The following is a 15,564-nucleotide window of genomic DNA, read 5'->3' on the forward strand; positions in this document are numbered from 1 at the left end:
GAAATACTGTTGGGGGATGGACAGATATACAGGAGGTAAAGCCATGCTTTGCCTTGTAGCTGACCCAGATTTAAACCCTAAAACCAAATATGGTCCCCAATTACCACCATTTGTTAGTCATGAGCACAAAGAAAAATGACTGAGGACCACTAGATGTGACTCAAAAGAAAAAAGAAAAATAATTCTGTTTAACTATGTTTCATGATGAATAAGTAAGTCTGTACATCATTGAATACAGAGATGACCACTTTCCCATTATACCATTATGAAAGGTGTGGTCATAAACCTTGGAATTCTGGAAGAATTCTAGTTTAACATATATTGTCTTGATATCTTATGAAACATTCTGGATGTTTCACAGGTCCAAAATGTTTCCTAACACTAAAAGCCTTTCTCCATAGATGTAGCATGTAAGATCTGTGCAATTATAAAAATAAAAAATCACTGGGCCAGAGTGATAGCTCTGTAGGTAGACCATTTGCCTTGCACTTGGCCAACACAGGAACAACCCTGTTTCAATCCCCTAAGCCTGCCAGGAACAATTTCTGAGTGCAGAGCTAAGAGTAACCTCTGAGCATCATTGGGTGTGCCCACCCAATAATAATAAAAACATAAAAATAAAAGGTCACTACAGTTCTTATTCTAATAATGAGACATGGAGAGTTTTGATTAAGACATTCAAAAGTCTTGATTTTCCTAGAAAATTTTACCAAAAATTCGTACATAAAAGTTTGTAGGAATATTCCAAAATTCCCTACAAAAATATTAGTATGTTGACAAAAGTCTGAATTCCCACAGAAAAGCACATAACTTAGAGCAGAAAGTCAAAGGCTTGTCTCTCTAAGTGGCTGCCAAACCATGAAAGAACTTCTCTACTTATTTGCCTAATATGCATCAACCCATATCCTCCCACACTTTTTCATGCTCAATCAGAAAGAAAAAAAGATCTTTTATTCTCTTGTCCCTTAAACCATTGGCAGATTTGATGGCTATAATATGGAAAAACTGACCTAATGTTCTGGCCAAGAGACTGTGATAGGCCCAAAAGTGATGTAGCCAGGGCCGGGGCAGAGAGTAAAGCTTCAGGCTCTTATGAGCAGAGCACTTACAAGTCCAAGGTAACAGCACATTCTCAACAACCAAACCTCCATCTCAGTCCCTGTATGGAGAGACAAATGCTAAGGTATAGTGAAAACCTATTGCTCTCAAAGGGGGCTGAACACAATACTAAAAATATTCCTACCTGATGTTTCTATCTGATCTCGTGTTGGGGAGAATGGCTGACAAGGGCCAGCAAGCAGGACCTTTGTAGGGTCTGGTTGCTAGAACAGTTTCTCAAATGTAGTATTCTTACATTCCTTCATTCAAGAGCAACAATTAACCCTAAGATGCATAGTCATCAGGGGTCAATTGACTAAATCAGACTCAAGATGGCCTACTATTTTTTCCCTTGGCACCAAGCACTTTTAAGTCTTTAATTTATGTTATGAGATCATCACAGAAACATCTCCTGGAAGCCTGGAGGCAATTTCAAAGCACAAATAATAGTGAATCTACAGAGCAATGGGGAATTCCATGGGGGGGAAAAACACTCCATGAATGATTAAAAAGGAAGAAGAAATTCCTAGGGGAAAAAGACTGATGACTGCAAGTGGTCAGTCTGAGACACAAACAAGGGAGCAGGGGGAGCTCAAAGCAAAGCCATTTGAGAGTTTTGATGAGAGTGAACAGACTCAGGGCCATTCAGAATCGAAGCAGATGAGGTCAGTTAGTTCAAGACTTTGGGAAACAGTAATTGGACTGACCTTACTCAGGATTCTGAGAGATGTCTCTGGATGTCACTATCTGTGCCTAATTGGCCTAGAAAAAACAGCCCCAAGAACTTAACTCGGCCACCATGTTATCTTCTCCTTTCTGATCAAGGTCATTCTCCATATGAAGAAAGGATAACAACTAAAGGGAATTCATTAAATTTTGACATTTTTATAATAAATTTTATAAAGTAAGTGATAAAACAGATTACTATCTACTTGTTTTTTTTTTCCCATTGAGGACATGTCCCTAATATTTCCAATATTTGCAGGCTACCTGGTTTATGTACATGTTTTTTCAAATTATCAGGTTCCCAAAAACATTTCTCAATATATTTATTAAAAATCTCCATGTGGGGCCAGAGAGATAGCATGGAGGTAAGGCATTTGCCTTGCATGCAGAAGGTCGGTGGTTCAAATCCCAGATCCCATTGGTCCCCCGGAGCCTGCCAGGAGCGATTTCTGAGCATAGAACCAGGAGTAATCCCTGAGCCCAGCCGGGTGTGACCCCCCAAAAAAATTCTCCATGTGCCTATAGATCTTCTCAAGTCAAATTTATGTTGTTTAAGAATACTATCAAATACTGATAATTTCTATAAATTTTAGAATACAGCACATGTAAGATTTTTTTAATGGTTGAACATAAATAACATTTTAGTGGCCATTTTGCCAGAGTATGATTATTTTCCCTTCAACAAGGCATTCACCATGGCTAAAGAGATACCACAGTAAGTAGGGTGCTTGCTTTCCATATGGCTGACTCAGGTTCAATCCCTGCCACCCCATATAGTCCCATGAGCACCACCAGGAGAGATCCCTGAACACAGAGCCAGGAATAAGTTCTTAGCACCAATGAATGTGGCCCTAAAACCAACCTCCCTTCCCCTGCATGCACGCACGCACGCACGCACGCACACACACAATGGAACTATGGAACTACATGCCACAGTGCAGCAATTCTCAAGCAAGGACCATAATGTTGGAGAGATAGTATAGCTGTACAGCTTGCCTTACATGCCTTACATGCAGCTAACCTGAGTTATGGTCTTCCAAGCCCCATCAGAAGTGACCCCAGAGCAAAGGAATATACTCTGAGCACCACTGGGTGTGGCCCCAAAACAAAATAAAAACAAAGCTAAATCCAATATGGCACTTTGTGGCTCCTCAGGATATTCCAAAATAGCCACAAGTGAAAATTTTATAAACTGTGTGGGTAGAGAGGAAAACAAGGCCAGAGGCAGTCACTGTAAGAAAAAGGCTGAGAACACTACTTCAGAAGATCACTAATCAGTCCAGCAGTATTTGTTGGTTTTACTACCAAAGACAGTATTGATGAGATGATGCACCCTGTTTGGATTCACAGCTACATTTGCCAGCCTGCAGATGATCTAATGTGTGAGTAATGTAGAGACAAGTTGATATAAATGGTTTGGCCATGAGTATGCCAAGCAAAAGCCTTGCAACTTTTCCACTAAACTTCTGCCTTGATAGGCCTGCATCTTATATTTCAGCTTCAGCAAAGCACTCACTGCTTCCTGACCATACTTTGCATGTCAGGCCCAGGGCCTTTGCCTATAATTTCTTTGCCTGTCCACATCACCTCTTACTGGAATCTAGTTCTTAAAGACCAACACAAAGATCATAGGTTGGGTGCATTTTCCAATGTCAGCATGAACTATCCCTTCTCTATCCCCATTATAATCAGTTCAACTAAAAACAGTGCATCCTCTCATGTCTGGAGAGAGGCTCTGGATACCATCTATTGTCCTGTTCAAGCACCTCATACAGGTCCAAGGGACTAGACAGCAAACATCAAAATCTCTTCTTGCCCCCCAAATGACACCAGCAAAACTGTCACTAGGATAAAGATAATATTTTCCCTGCTAACTGCATCAGATAAAATAAAAATTTAAAAATTGGACTTTTGGGGGCCAGCGAGGTGGTGCTAGAGGTAAGGTGTCTGCCTTGCAAGCACTAGCCAAGGAAGGACCGCAGTTCAATACCCCGGCGTCCCATATGGTCCCCCCAAGCCAGGGGCAATTTCTGAGCGCTTAGCCAGGAGTAACCCCTGAGCATCAAATGAGTGTGGCCCGAAAAACAAAAAACTAAAAAAAAAAATTGGACTTTTGTATGAGTTTAACCAAAAGAAAGAAAAATATGCATAGCAGAAAAGGACTCTTTTGAAGACACATTCACAGCACTCAACCCCTCCTTTCCTTCCCTAGGAATTTCCCAAAGTAATGAAGGGGGCTCTGTTCACACTTGGCTCGCCCCCCGTTTCCGTCAGAGTTCTGTTTGCTTCCAGGTCTGAGGACATGGAAACATGGGGTAATTTCCTTGTGGGCCCAGTGACAGCTCTGAGGGTTGATTAGTACTGAGGAAACGCCAACTCTGCTGCTCCCTTTGTGACTGATGGGGTAACAGCACTGGTTTCTGAGGCTCCATGTGTCCTGGTAGGAACATCTGGGCACCTCCCAGGGCTTCCCTCCCTCCTTCCTTCCTTGGTTCAGGATCAGCGACAGCCAATTCTCAGATCTTTTACATTCACTTTGACATCCATCAGGATCTCACCAAATATAAGTCCCTTTAGCTATCAACCTCTGCATGTACTTTCCTAACCATCTGGAGTGCACTTGTTCATCAGGGTTTAATATGTCTAATACTCAGCAGGCACTGTGGGTGACCCCCATATCCCTCTAGCTCCCAATTTCTGTACACATTTCCCTTAAGAGAGCCCAGGACCTCCCTCCACATGAAGGTTCTCTTGGCCACGGGGAAGCACAAAGCTGGCTCTAATCAACACCAGTCAGAAGTTGGAAGAGACTATCTATTCCCAGCTTGCTAGTCGCAAGATGGAATGATCAGAAAGGAGGTTTCCTAAAATTCAACAGGGATTGTGCGTCAGGTGCCAGGGTAGTGATATGCTCAAGAATATCTCTTCCTTGACCTTTAGTAGATCCTCAGTTTCACCACCTCTCCCTATTACACTAATAAAGCTCTCAAGTGTTAGCCTCTAACTGTGCTGAATTCTTGACACAACACCTGTTTGGGGGAGAGCTCAACCTAAGAAACATTGCAGCATTAAAGCATTCGATACTGACGAAGGCAGGCAGACCCACCAGGAAAATCTTGATCTAGACACAGTCAACAAAATCAGTTATGTCTATGTATATATGTGATGGACTTCTCTGTGCCATGGTCATAATGAGCCTCACAGCCTCAGGAAGCAAATCAGGCTGTGAGAAATCTCTAGGCATCAGACTGTCAAATATGTTCCAAAATCAGATCGGATTTCAGAGACTGCTTCCAACTTTCATGATACGGAATTTCCTTTCATTCTTCTCAGCACCACAGTTCCAATAAGCCCTCAAAAAATTGATCCCTTGGGGAAAGATATTTTGTTATCTTAATAAAGTTTTTCAATCCTTAGGAGACAATTCACCAGACTTTCATTCTCAAAAATATTAAATTTACTCCCTCAAAGTTTCTTAGGAAAATATTTGTATTTCTTGCCTGAGTTCCCTGGGAGGTGAAGTTGAAAAACTAGCTAATAAAGGATAATTCACAAAAACGATACTTACTAAAATATGGAAATAATTAAGAACCAAAGAAAAATATCCGAGTTCACAGATCAAAAGTTCTGTAAATAAAAACAATGTCCAGGAGGGGTTTTATTTGACTAATTTTCAAGGTGTGTTTTATTTTTGTGGAGGCTGTACCCAACAATGCTTGAGGCCATGTCTAAACTAAGGTCTTTCTCATGTTATGCATGTACTCTACAACCTGAGCTATCTCCCTAGGTTTAGCTTAAATCAATAAAGTGGGAGGAGAATTAGGTTTCTATAAAAGGTAAATTTGATAAAATTAAAAAAATTACTTTATACAAAAGATTCATGATTTTCAATAAAACATCATTTCTTGGAATCGAAGTGATAGCACAGCGATAGAGTGTTTGTCTTTCATGATGCTGACCCGGAGAAGAGTCTGGTTCCATCCCCAGTATCCCATATGGTCCCCGGAGCCTGCCAGGAGCAATTTCTGAGCTCAGAGTCAGTAGTAACTCCTGTAAAATATCAATATAGACTTATTGAGAAAATTGGGAGTCTGAGTCATACCCAGCAGTGCTCAGGGTTCTGCATCCAGGGATCATTCTGGGTGGGACTCAGTGGACCATATGTGCCCCAGGAATCAAACCTGAGTGTACCGTGTAAGACAAGTACCCTACCTGCTGTACTATTTCCTGGGCCTCAGATATATTTCTTTTTAAAACCGCCATCTAATTCAAAAAGCATATTCATTCATTCATTCATTCATTCAGGTAGGGGAGCTTAAACTAAGGTAGGAGGAAGGCAGATGCAGCCAGTTACTCTAAAGGAGAGGGAACTAACTGACAAGACTTCATAAACACACGAAATGTGAGCAGAGAGGCATTTCAAGATGCTGCAGAGAATCTAAGTCACAAAGCCAACAGAGAAAGAACATATTGATTTGGGACAGAGTGCTCTAGACAGCCAATGAGATGTCAAGAGGAAGCGAGCAGAGGGCAGGAGTGCATATGGGTCTGCAACTCCAAAGAGAGGCTTGGTCTGGGGAAGTCTGGCCTGAGTATGGGAAGCTAAACTCAAAAAGTGGGCTGAAAATTTGAACAATGCAAGGAGTTGAAGGAGACAAAGTGTTCAAGAACTGCCTGGAAACAGGAGTTAAGAGGCAGGAAAGAGACACTTTATGAGATCAATGAACACTTTAGCATGAACTAGCATTCTGACCTTGTTAATGAGGATGATGGAGTTCTCAACAAGAGTCATTCCTTGTCTGCCCTGGGCAGACAAAGGAGAAATACAGGGAAAAAAAAAGCACAGTGAGAGAATTCCACATACTGTTGATATTGGAGGGTGGGTTTAATAAAGGTCTTATCTTCTTGTGCCAATGTAAGAAGTATCTGAAGGGTTATACTGTTTATTGTTCCCCCTACAAACTCTGCCAAGGCGTTATTATTACTATTTTGTGGTCCAGTTTTTGTTCTTTCCAGTCCTATTCCTCTACATTCTATCTAACTCATTGATTTCAAGTGTGTTACCTGATGGCACAAGTGGTCCCAGAGTAGTGTTATAAATCTCCCAATGGAGCTTAGTTCCTGGTGGTATTGCCCGGAGCTGTATCATTTCTACATCGGGGATCTGGGGTTTCGGATTGGACTAACACTGTCCAATCTCCTGGGGACTGGTTGTATCCACATGACATATGTTCAGGATGGGAGGCACACTTCTGCTATAAAAAGTGAGTTCTTATCCCTAGAAGATAAGATCTTGTTTCTGTGTCTATGGTTTCCCCTTTTTTTATTGTGCCCATACAAAAACGTATGGTGTCATACTGTGTTCTGGTGCTATTCTGGGTAAGGAGGACAGGCTGCACACACAGTCTCTGTCGTCTGAGCTTCTATCCCAGTCAAGGCTTTTTGTACCAAGCAGCACCAAAAATGGCAAGGACAGAGAAAAAAATGTATATATTAAAATAGAACAAATAAATAAAACTGAGTTAAAAAGAAAAGGTATTCGAATAAAACAAGTGGTGGAGGAGGCTACTTGTATATCTTAAAATGTATTGTTATACAGGTATTGAGCTTCCATAGGCAATATAAGACTCCCAATTAAGTCTTTTGATATATTCTTGTGGGGAGTAAAAGCCAAGGTACTTTTCGATTCACAGGCCTTGGAATTGAATTTGAGAGATGCTTTGCTGCATTACAAGACCATATAGTGTCTTTGAGCTGGGAGTTTTGCTGAGGCCGATTCCTGTATCATACAATAGTCCACGATTTGGTGGGGATGAGAGGGGCCATCAAGCATGAGTCAGCAGGCATGCTGGTTGTAGTTCTTTGCTGAGGCATGAGAACGGGGACCCAGCGGGTATCTTTCACTGAGGAGCTGAAAGGTGGCCTGTTGGGGCAGGAGGTCAATCTTGGTGCCTACCGAGTTAGGAACTGAGGGTAAAGAGGGTTAAATTAGGGGAAGATAATGGTTCAGGATTGGGATATGAGGGATATGTTTGTGATTTTGGCTTGGAGTCAGTACGAAATGTCACGTCCATAAAGACTGACTTTAAAGATCTATTTGAGTGTTATCATCCAAATCTTTGGTATTCCGTTTCCTTTCCTAGGAACCATCTAGAATAAAGAACATTTTTAGATAATGCTTAAAAAGTATATTTGTCGCGGGAGCATTTGCATTCGCGCAGTTATGAAAATGAGTATTAGTAAGAAAAGACACCACTGCAGGGGGTCCAGTATGAATACGGGAGGAGTTTCCATCCTTCCCCCCTCCCCCCAGAGCCCAGTTGCCAGACCTGGCTTGAAGACCAGTTTGGCATGGGGGGGATCTCGGTCTCCTGGACTAAGTGGTCAGCCCAGGAGGCCATTGGCCAGCTATCTGCCCAGATTCCCAGCCATACCCGTAGAAGAGGAGCAGGAATCCTGGCATGTGGGATCATCTGGGTCTAGCTGCAGCCTCCCTCTGCAGTATGAAAAAGCATTGACAATACTGTCTTTTTAACTTAATGAATAACAAATAACAAACCAATATTCAAAGTTCATATTCAATAAATTTTTAAAAAAATGTATAAATGTTCAAGCAGTGAAATGCTTTGATTTTAAAGCAGAAGCTGTTAATATTAAAGGTAAGTAGTACCAATCTCTTGTTTTATTTTTAGTGCCCTGTGTTTTACAGCACTGATAATAAGATGGTTTTATGCAGAGAGATCCACACTCTCCATCAGACTCAGCCTCTCCACTCTACCCTCCTGTGACAAGCCTAGTTCTATAGAGTTCTTCTTGCATTCTGTTGCCTTTGGTCTATTGTCAGTCCCTTCTACAATATCAACAACAAACAAGAAAGAAGACTGAATTTAAAGTGGTGCAGAGAGTAAGAGCTCCAGCATATGAACAGAGTGTACAGAGAAAAATAACTTAGAATTAGATGAGCCGTGGTACCTAAGTGACAGAAATCCCTCTACCCCCAAGCATTCTTATAGTTTTCTGTATAAACATGAACTCCAGGACTGGGAGAAGGTAGCCATAGGAAATGCCCTTTGATGATGCTATCTAGCCATGCAGGAAGCATGGAAGGGCTATCCCAAGTCTGAGGGCACTGGGAAAGGCTGAGGTGTGAAAACTGTGTGATGAAAGCCATCTCTGCTTTGAGCTGTAGATGACAGAAACATGCAGACATAAAGTACAGAACAACACAAGAACTAAGGAAAAATATCACTCCTGGGATTTGACCACTTTCTCTGCTGCTGCTCTTACTAGAATGCATGGATAGACTTAAGTGTACCTAATGTGGCAAAGAAATGGACCCTAAAGTAGGATCCCCTGGCCTTAGTTAGTAATGAAGAATCCAGTTAAACACCATCCTAGTCTTTCCAATCTACAGCCATTGCATGAACATTAGGAGAAAAATGATCGGTACTTCTGCTGAACTGAGGGTGCAATTTGATAGTAAAGCAAGAAGACAGAATGTCCTGGAGATGCAGCAAGAGAGCAGCCAGCCCTTTCAAATTAGTCACACCAGATTTCTAACGTGGGTTTTCAGTCCTAGTGGCCTGTATTACATGAACGAGATGACCAAAGCTGTGAGTATAATGACAGGAAGCGTCTATTTCCTAATACAACTTGGCTGTGTGTGCGAAATTATTTGGCCCCAAATCAGGTACATTTCCAAGTCCATCTGCACTTGCTTCAAGAGTTTTCACGGACTGCTCCTGGAATGGCTCACATGGGGACCAATCCTATCTTTCTACTCTGCCTGGAATCCTAGATTGAAAGTAAGGGAGGAGGACTAGCCTAAGTCTCTGAGGATGCTGAAATCAGAGAAGCCAGGAAGTGAAGATTACTTCATGATCGCAGCCTACCTCAATGGATGAGAAGCCCAGAGTGGGACAAGATGATAAAAATCTTACTGGCTATTGAATAACTCAAACAAGGAATATAGATTGAATCCATTTTTAATTCAGGAAAAAGAAAGTGTGCCTTATAGAAGGTGTGACAACGTTTCAAAGAAACAAAGTGCAGGATCTTAGAATTTCAGAGCAACATTATTGCCTTCTTTAGTGGGAAGCAAGGATTGATGTGATGTAATGTAGAAAATAATAGGGAAAAATTCACATGAAAATGTGTACAGCTATTACTGACTGTAATAAGAAGCTTCAAATAAAGGCAGAGGTTCAATATATAGTAATCTGAGATGAGGGAAAGAGTCATGGACTCGCTCTCTCATCCATGTAAAAACAGCATTCTGTTGAGGTCAGTTCTAGTTCTGTTCTTTCATGGAGCAATTTCTGTTTTCATTCTTAAAAACAAGAGAGTTTACTGAAAACTCTCTAGCATGGGGTGTGTTCCTAGGACTATGAAGTGGTGAGGATTTAGAGGTTCCGACACATAGCCCAGCATGCACCAGCAGGCTGCTGGGGACCAAGATGAGGTGCAGAGAGACCCAACTTTGGGGCATAGAGATGCAGGTGGAGCCAATCCAAGAATCCTTAAACACTTCTGGAGAAGTGTTCCCAGTCTAAAGGTACATGTTCATCAGCACAGTCCTCATTCACACCTGACTACCAGGGCTTGGCAGGAGGTTCAAGACGATGGTCCATCTTTGCAAGCTTGCTAGAGTGCCAAGTCTATTCCAAAGTACCGTCTGTCACTGCACTGAATACAGAGTTGCCAAATTATTTTTTTGTCAAGAATCACTTTTTAATAAGTGGCCCATGAAGTCCAGAGAAGGAGATAAATCGAGGGGGCAAAGCTCTGGAGAGAAGTATAAAGAGGCAGAAGTAATGGGGGAGGGGGCAGATGGTGGTATACAGGAGAACTACAGCTATATATATTCAAACTGCAGAATCAGTAACAATGAAAGCAGGAGATCAAAACCACAACAACCAAACTTAAAATGTGCCTGTCAAAGGCAGGGCAGGATAAAGCGAAGGGGAAAGAAGTGAGATGGGTGGCTGGAACAGTGGCACAAGTGGTAGGGCATTTGCTTTGCATGTGGCAACCTAGGACAGAGCTCGGTTCAATCCCCTGGAGCTACATATGGTCCCCCAAACCAGGAGCAATTTCTGAGCATAGCCAGGAGTAACCCCTGAGCATCACCGGGTGTGGCCCAAAAACCAAAAAAAAAAATCATAATTAAAAAAAAAGAAATGAGATGGGACATTGGTCATGAGTATGGTGCTAAAACACAGTATGACTAAAACTCAATTATGAATATCTTTGTAAACCAGTGTCTAAATAGAAAAAAAAAAAGATCATGAGATCCTGCGTCAGTCTAACTGGCTAAAGGCTAAAGCAATATAGATGTACTTGGGACAAATCCACACTTTTAAAATAAATAAGAAACGTCTTTATAAACAAAGTGATTTATCTGGCTAACTCTTCAGATAAGGGGATTTTCAAGGGTGAACAAATTTAGTTTCCAAAGGTGCTGGCAGAATGAAGCTGGCTCTCCCTAGAGCAGGACTAAAGAGGCCAGAGTGGCAGTGATCCAGGGTGACAAGCACAATGGGACACTAAATCATCGCTGGAACATATCAGAAATATGGAGCCACTTAGTACACGGGCTCACATGCAACTCCTTATATAAAGGCAAAATCGACCTGGTTCTAATCAAGCGGACAGTGCCCTACAGTGGAATAAACACCTTTCATGCCAGTTGAGACTATTTTCCTTGAAAGAATCAAAACTGGCAGCACTGCACAGCCCAAATTCACCCAGATCACATGCAGCTAAGGTTCTAGCTCTGGGCAGTGTGAGGCAAAAAAGCTGTCGTCCAGAAGGAAACAATGGTCAAAAAAAATCACATGTGAGAAACCCTTTATTTTCAATCTACAGGGAATGAAATATATGCTTTTCTAAGAGCTACTATTAGTAGGAAATCAGTTTCCCACCCATGACAATCTGTTTTATCAGGTGCCAATAATTGACCTTCTCAGGATAAGAAGTTGATCTATAGGGCTGGAATGATAGCACAGTGGTAGGGCATGTGCTGGCCTAGGACAGATCTGGGTTCGATCCCCGGAGTCCCATATGGTTCCCCAAACCAGGAGCAATTTCTGAGCACATAGCCAGGAGTAACCCTGAGCATCACCAGGTGTGCCCCCACAAATACATACATATATATAAAAATTATGTTAGCATCAGCATATACTTAGTGTTTGAAGAAAGTATTCCTTTTGGCCTCAAGAAGTAGAGTAAGCCTTGTGATCCCTGAGTGCAGAGCCAGGGGTAAGCTCTGAGCAGTCAGATGCAGCCTCACAACAAAACAACAACAAAATAACCAACCTCCAGGGCTAGATAGTACAGCAGGGATGGTGCTTGCATTGCATGAGTCTGACCTGGGTTCAAGCCCCAGTATCTCATAGGGATCAGCCCCGCCAGGAGTGACTCCTGAGCTCAGGCCTGAGCATTGTTGGGTATGCTCCGCCCCCATAAAAAATTAAAAAAATTCCCATCACTCCCCCTAAAAAGCAAGTTTCCCTAATTTAACCCAACAATTAGTTATTAGAAAAATTTAATATTTTAGAAATTCTTCAATAAATAATATAGTAGTTTTTCTTTCCCTGGCATGGTAAACTAAAAATATCACCTTTCCACAAATAAGATGGTATTTGATACACTGGGAATCTCTTGAGATCATAATCTACAGAGCAAATCATAAAACACCTATTAATCAAATATTTTTGGTGTTTATTTAGTCAGTTGAAGACATTTCTAACATGAAATAGTGTTTTAACATGACATTGAGGAATAGGGTTGAGTAATATGAACCAGCCATCTTTACTTCTGCTTCACAGAGAAATGATAACAAATGATTAAAGAGCTCACAGAGAGGGTCAAAGAGGAGACAACTTCAAGCCAGCAAAGTCCATTCAAAAGAGTTCTGACATTTGGATAGAAATGAAGACAGCAGAGACTACATCCATGGCACCTGGGAACAACAGCATTACATTTCATACCACTTAAGAAAATCTGCATTATCCACATGGGCCCATCCAAGTAGACTGCCTGGCCACAGTCAGCCCAGGTTTACCATTCAACTCTAAATGTGTGAAACACTGCACCACTTTCAGAAACAAGTATTACTCCTCTGGAAAGTGTTCCCAAAGGGCAACAAGGATGTTAGATTCTGTGACTTACCTATATTTTCTGCATGAATGCTGGAAAGTTTCAATGAACACCTTCAGAAAACTGCCACCTAAGAAACAAATGGAAAACAAAAGGTTATTTGCAGTGAACACACAAAAAGAGTTGCCAAGCAATTCTGTTAGAATATGTAATGTTTCCTCCATTGGTCACCAAGTTGGACATAAAATTACCTGCAATGAAACTTTCCCTGATACACCACTGGTAGCGGGGGAAAAAGGGAACCCCCCCCACTCGAAGTATACACCTTTCCTATCCTCCTAACTGTATGAAAAATTATAATGGCTCAAACAGGGTCTGGAGAGATAGCACAGTGGGTAGGGTGTGTTTGCCTTGCATGCAAGCTGAACTGAGTTCAATTCCCAGCATCCCAAATCCCAAAATCCCAAGCACCACCAGAAATGCAGAGACAGAAATAATCTCTGAGCACCATGGGTGTAGCCCAAAAAACAGTCAACAAACAGCAACAACAGCAAAAAAGCTCAAATAAACCTAACGCTAATTAACAGATGAAATATAAAATTCTGAATGAGAAAGCTATCTTGGCAGCACCATAAATATTTATTTATTCTGTACCTCAGTTTAGAGGTATCTACTGTCTCACTGTGACACAGCAGAGGCTCTACCAACTGCTTTCAAGTTAGTCACAAGATGCCAAAGATTAGAGAAATAGAAAAATTTGCAACTAAAACTTTAATGCAGTTAATAAAAGAAAAAAGTAAAAATATATTTAATGGTTAGTTAATTCCAAAATCAAGATTAAGTGTTCTTAAAACCCTCAGTTTAGCCTAAGAAATCATAAGCCTATATTTTGTTTGTTTGGGGGCTATATCCAGGAGTGCTCAAAGTTTACCTTTAACTCTATATTCAGGGATTACTCCTGGTGGGGCCCGAGTAGATCATATGGGATGCTGGAAACTGAACCCATGTTGGCCATGTGCAAAGCAAGTGCTCTATCTCGACAGTTCCGCACAAACCTATTTAATACAACCACAAAACAATTCCCAAGCCTATTAGCATTTATCTAAATTAGTAAACAGGTGGCCTGGGTAATTCACAGGTACCCAAGAGGCCATGCAGCAAAGCATTCTCTGTGAGCCTCTAGCGCTGGCTGATTGAATACCCCAGGAGGGGGCTGGCCTGAAGCCCCAAAAACCGCTTAGCAGCCCTCACTCCTCACAAAAGAATCTCTGGAAAAGAAATTGGCTAGAAAATGCAATTAACTTGTGCTTTTGGCATGTTTAAAAATAATGCATTCACTTATAAATGATTAGTTTAATCAATGCCACTTAGGATTAAGATCTAAAAATCATGAACAAGTATGTATGAGTAAAAATGTAAAAGGAAAGAGTATGGAGCTTAATAAACATCTAAAACACAATTAAGAATGAGGAAATAGTTTGAACTCTAGGGGAAAAGGCTCAAATTACTAAACAGCTTCAAACCTACTGATAAACAGTAAAACAGGAAGAGTCTTCGAATCCATTTCCTTTGCCAGAGACTGACCCCTGAGAAGCATGCACTCTATTCTCCATTCTCTATAGTCAGAGTTTCAAATATGCCTATCATCAAATTTTGATCATTCGAGACTGGATTTTCAGACCAAGAATATCTACACATCTATCAAGCTAATAAACTGAATATCAGCAACATTGCTGTTCGTCCAAACTGTGCCTGGCATTAAGACTACAGCATGGATTTCAAAAGACTCTCTTATCAACAGAAATCATCTCAGTTCAGTTTAACAAACTAGATGAAACTCAACAATAGTGATTGGGTTTCACTTTAGAAGAAAATACACAAAAGAATTCTGAACTCATAACGCTCATTGTTATATTAAGTTCAGGGAAGTTAGGACTTCTTTGAATGGTTCTTTATAAAGCTAATTACTAACTAAATTCCAAGCATTTCCCACAATTTTATTTTACCCCTTTAGGGAAAGTATGGGGAGTCATGATCTGTATTTTTATCTTCAAATGGCTTCTGTGAATAAGCCACTAGGATTATTATGAATGGGTCTTTTACCATCTGAATTTCTCATCAACATTTCTTAACCTGTGAAAACTAAATGGGTCACAACTCAATTAGCAAAGCTCAAAATCAAAGGTAACAGTTTTTGTAAAAATGATTTTTTAACAGCACACAAACAAACCCCGCATAGTTAAAAGTTGGTGCTAATAGAGAAGGCAGGATGGTATCAGGGTTCCCATTCACAGGTTTTCCCAAAATACACTGCTGGTAGAAAGCATGTCCTAGAATCAAAGAAGAAAAAAATTGCCTAAGTCCAAAGGAAAAAAGGCAACTGGGAGATAATTTTCACTCCCTTCCAATTAATACTCTCATGTGATCTACATTAGGAGTAGATTAAACTTTTTAAACCTTTCAGATAGACACTTTTATTTTAGCTGATTAAACTTTTCAAATAACTCAGATATCTTGAAAGAATCAAAGTCAGAATAAGAGTGTTAGTTATTTTACACTTTAATCCAAAACTATACAGTACATTGAGCCTGCACAATTTCATTTAAAAAATTAGTGTATTAGAAATCAACTATTTGGTCC

At 40.8% G+C, this 15,564-nt stretch overlaps 1 protein-coding gene across 1 annotated transcript in view; it reads right to left on the reverse strand.

Moving 5' to 3' along the window:
* The window catches only part of LHFPL2 (LHFPL tetraspan subfamily member 2), a 152,128-nt gene that overhangs the window by 68,411 nt on the left and 68,153 nt on the right, over positions 1-15,564 (reverse strand). Inside the window, exon 2 of the mRNA XM_049766337.1 lies at positions 12,997-13,054. The gene's annotated coding sequence lies outside the window, so the exon portion shown is untranslated. The remainder of the gene's footprint in view (positions 1-12,996; positions 13,055-15,564) is intronic.

The sequence above is a fragment of the Suncus etruscus genome, chromosome 2 (assembly GCF_024139225.1).
Source record: "Suncus etruscus isolate mSunEtr1 chromosome 2, mSunEtr1.pri.cur, whole genome shotgun sequence".
Classification (NCBI taxonomy): Eukaryota; Metazoa; Chordata; class Mammalia; order Eulipotyphla; family Soricidae; genus Suncus; species Suncus etruscus.